Here is a 4,518-nt window from a genome sequence, read left to right on the forward strand (position 1 = left end):
TCTAGCTACTCTGGTGCTGATCCGGCCGGATGAGGCCTGTGGCCCTACTCAGGCCGGTTTCTGCTTCCCTAACTAATGCAGTCTCAGGTCCCGCGCACAATTCCCAAATCTTTTAAATAATGACAAAATCTTGTTCAACCCAATCTTAAATTAGTAGACAAGTCATAATGTCTAAGTAATAAAATACTCTACAAAATATTCAATAGAATTCAAGGTTTTTAATTTAAAGGAATTGTGATGTTCAATCATTCTCAAAGAGTTTGTAGGCATCATTAAAATCACAGTGGGAGCCTGAAAGAAAAAGGACACAGTAATTGCTGGGCACATCTAATACAATGTTAACTCAAGTTGTGTGTTATTTTTTGTAGAAGTGTAGTATTTTCCAAGCAGGAGTTTATCACTTGAAAAGCTTGGGCATGGTCACAACAGTTTCAAACTTAAATTAGTCACACACAGTGGAGCAAATTTGGCACGTAAAAGTTCAAGTACAAAAGCGAACACAAATGATTTCCTTTCCTTCTGCCAACATGAAAGGAATCAAGTTAAGTGACTGTGAAGGATTTACTCAGCCCACCCTGAAGTGTGAGTGCACACTCAGTATAAAGACTCCCAGACCCCCGGGCGTGGTGGTGCACGTCTTTAATCCCAGCACTTGGGAGGCAGAGGCAGGCGGATTTCTGAGTTCGAGGCCAGCCTGGTCTATAGAGTGAGTTCCAGGACAGCCAGGGCTACACAGAGAAACCCTGTCTTGAAAAAACAAAAACAAACAAACAAAAAAACTCCCAGAAAAAAATCAACATGGCAAAAGAGAAGCCATCTGTTTCAAATGGATGCAGTGAGAAAACCCAGGAATGGGTACACAGCAGCAAAACAGCCATTGCGGCCCCTGAGCACACAGTCTCCCATCCCAGGGCAACTGCGCAGCCTCATTAACTGATTTCTCATCTCTCTGAAACTGTTCTAAACCATAACCGCATGGCTTTCCTTTTCCACCTGAAATGTCTGCTTCCAAACAGTTCTTAGTGCAAGTCCAGCTGAACAACCCTGTTACGTCTGGGGAAACCTTTGCTTCTGCACACACTGCCTGCTGTGCCCTTCCCAACCCCTCTGGTTGACCCCCATATCATAGTTTGGGGTGTTTTCATTATTGCATATTGTTTATTTGTGACAATAGCTTTAATTATGATATTTTTCATACATATATACAACAATGTTTTTTCACATTTACCTTTTACTGCACCCTCTCTCTCCCACAGTTCCCTAAGCAGTCTTACTTCTACTTTGATATCTTTTTGAAAAGCTAGACTTTGCACATGTGAGAGGACACAAGGTGTGCAGTATTCTGAGTATTGATTAAGCCCCACTCCTCCAGGGACACCTTCCTGCTGATCTCAAGTAGACCACCTTATCTGGGCCCCTATTTCTGTCCCTTCTTTCCTTCCAATGCTGCCACAGCTTTCAGGCATTTTTCTTTGCACTTTACTCTTTCCTATCCACACTAGAAGAGATCTGCTCCCTGAGTATAAAGAGTTTTTCCTGTCTTGTATAAGTTGTGTTCTTTTTTTTATTAGATATTTTATTTGTTTACATTTCAAACATTGCCAGGCGGTGGTGGCCCATGCCTTTAATCCCAGCACTTGGGAAGCAGAGGCAGGCAGATTTCTGAGTTCAAGGCCAGCCTGGTCTACAAAGTGAGTTCCAGGACAGCCAGGGCTATACAGATAAACCCTGTCTCAGGGAAAAAACAACAACAAAAAACAAAACAAACAAAAAACCCATTTCAAGTATTATCCCTTTCCTGGTTTCCCCTCTGCAAGCCCCGTATCCCATTCCTCCTCCTCCTGCTTCTATTGAGGATGCTTCCCCACCCATCCACCTACTCCCTCCTCACCTCCCTAGAATTACTCTACACTGGGGCATTGAGCCTTCACAGGACCAAGGGCCTCCCCTCCCACTGATGCCAGATAAGGCCCCTTCAGCTCCTGAAGTCCTTCCCCTAACTCCTCCTTTGTGGTCCCTGTGCTCAGTCTGATGTTTGGCTGCAAGCCTCCTCATCTGTACTGTTCGGGATCTGGCAGAGCCTCTCAGGAGACAACTGTATCAGGCTCCTGTCAGCAAGCACTTCTTGGCATCAGCAATAGTGTTTAGGTTTGGTGTCTGCCTGTGGGATGGATCTCTCGGTGGGACAGTCTCTTGATGGCCTTTCCTTTAGTCTCTGTTCCACTCTTTGTCCCTGTATTTCCTTTAGACAGGAGCAATCCTAAGTTGTATTCTTTTTTTATTATTATTATAACAACAGGAACAATCTATTTTTATTATTTAAAAGAAAGTTTAAGCACTAGGAAACACTGAACTGAAAATCCAGTTTCCTTTTCACTATTCTCTGCTTCCACTTTCCATGCTTGGAAATAATTATGTTTAACATGTTCATCTTAAAAGTTTCATTTAGGTGACTTAGCTGTTCAGAAAGACTTTTGCTGTCCTCCTGAGTATCAACCACTGTTATTAATAATGGTAGTGTTGTGGTGGAATCCTTCTAGAACCTTGCTTGTATTGGGGTTCAAATCTGTGCAACAAGCTCTTAAATATATGTACAACAAAACACCTTTCAATAGTTATCATGTTTCAGCAAAAGAAGACTTTGTTCACAGCTTATTGTTTATTCCTGTTTAATATAGATAGTTAAGCTCTTGAGCTCATTGGCCCAGGAAAGGAATGTCTGAATAGAACACGAGCTCTAGGACTAACCATTAGGTAATTGGATTCCATGAACCTAGAAAGCTTCTGCATGGCAAAGCACACCTTTATTCAGACAAAATGACAGGCTACAGAATAAGTAAAAATTCACCACTTTACCCATGTGGGCATGCAACTGTCCTAATCCCGATTTCATAGGCAAGGAAATGGAGATCGAGAAAGGTTAACAATGTGCTCAAGACACCCAGCAGTGAGAGTTCTATATCCTACAAGGAGAAATGTAGTATTTATCCCACCATGAGTACCAGGAAGGGGGGGGGGAGGGACGGGAATAACATGAGCTGGGCATTCAAGAGAAAAAAAAATGTATGAGTCAGGGAGGCCAGGGTCATTTGTAGGAAGATGAAAGTTGAGTTGAGCTTTGAGAGAGAAAAAAATTAGGGTTTTCATGAGTGAACACCCAGGAACTGCTTTAAGGGCCCTTATCAGAAAGTAAACAGTGAGAACAAACCTACACAGGAAAAGATACTAAAAGAACATGAGAAATGTAAGACAAGAAAAAAGACAAAGATGAGTTGAGGCTTGAAGATTACTGTGATAACAACAGTTGATCTGTTCTCTAGTAATACCCCTTGTTTTGTTTTCTATCTGCTTCTGGTCACTACTACCAGTTATTATAAAAGCTTTGTGATGACAGGCACTATCAAAATTTCATACTGTCATAAGCAGGGCAATGAAAGAAAAATCCAACAAAGACAGCAGGTGAGAAAAAGATTAGCCAGGGAGACCTGAGAGAGGCCAGGCTCCGGCCCAGTCAATGACAATGGCACATAGAGAATACAACCCTTGCCTTTATGTCCTTATGTTCTTAAGCAGACCTGACTGCTGCTGTATACTACTGCAGCAGAGAAAAAGCAAAAGGTCACAGCTCTCAAATTCTGCAAAACAAAATCATTTAAAAAATTAATGCTGGGGTTAGGAAGATGGCTTGGCTGGATATACTGCTTAGTGTGCAAGCATGCCTATCCAGTTTAGGATTCCCATGCCTACAGAAACAGTGGCACATATCTCAGCTGAGTGCTAGTGGTTGGAAGGGGCAGGGAGATAGGCAGATCCTTGAGACTCCAAAGGCCAGCTAGTCTAGCTGCTGTCTCAAAAACCAATGTGATAAACAGTAGACGAAGACACCTAACATTGACCTCTGGCCTCTACATATGCACACTCAGGCAAGTGCACCCATGTACACCCGAGCACACACACACACACACACACAAAGTTTAAAATAAAAATTCCACGGCTAGAAAGATGTCTCAGCCATGAAAGGCTAGGCTCACAACCCAAAATGCAAAAAAGTAGTTCCAATAGTTACCTAAGTTAGTCATATTTTCAAAGGCATTTATATAAACATGTCAATACTAAAACTAGTATTGTCTATGATAAATGAAAATAAAGTAGAAAATAAAAGCTGCAATACTTATTTATATAGAGTAGGGAGAAGGGCACTTGAATTTGTTAATGAAGCTGGGAGAATCCCCTTGGTGAGTAATCCAACCCTGAGTTCGTTTTTCCTGGCCCCTGTCTGCGGCTTTCTGTAATGAAATTTCTTAACCTGAAGAAACTTAACTTTCGCCCTCTTTCAGTAGAAAGCAATTACCTCAATTCTCCTTACACACACCTACCATTTTCCTTAAGAGTATTTCTCTAATTTCCTAAATAAGTAAACACATACATACATACACACACACACACACACATAGGAGGGTACAGGGAGGGGGAGGAGAGAGAGAGAGAGAGAGAGAGAGAGAGAGAGAGAGAGAGAGA

General features: G+C 42.0%; 1 protein-coding gene across 2 annotated transcripts in view; it reads right to left on the reverse strand.

Annotated features, from left to right (window-relative positions):
- Window positions 1-205: 205 nt before the first annotated feature.
- The window catches only part of LOC110295311, a 36,871-nt gene continuing 32,558 nt past the window's right edge, over window positions 206-4,518 (reverse strand). Inside the window, exon 7 of one of the 2 annotated variants that reach the window (XM_021163827.1) lies at window positions 206-291. The gene's annotated coding sequence lies outside the window, so the exon portion shown is untranslated. The remainder of the gene's footprint in view (window positions 292-4,518) is intronic. The other variant, XR_002378044.1, reaches the window with a different exon arrangement.

Source organism: Mus caroli, chromosome 5 (genome assembly GCF_900094665.2).
Source record: "Mus caroli chromosome 5, CAROLI_EIJ_v1.1, whole genome shotgun sequence".
In the NCBI taxonomy this organism is placed as follows: Eukaryota; Metazoa; Chordata; class Mammalia; order Rodentia; family Muridae; genus Mus; species Mus caroli.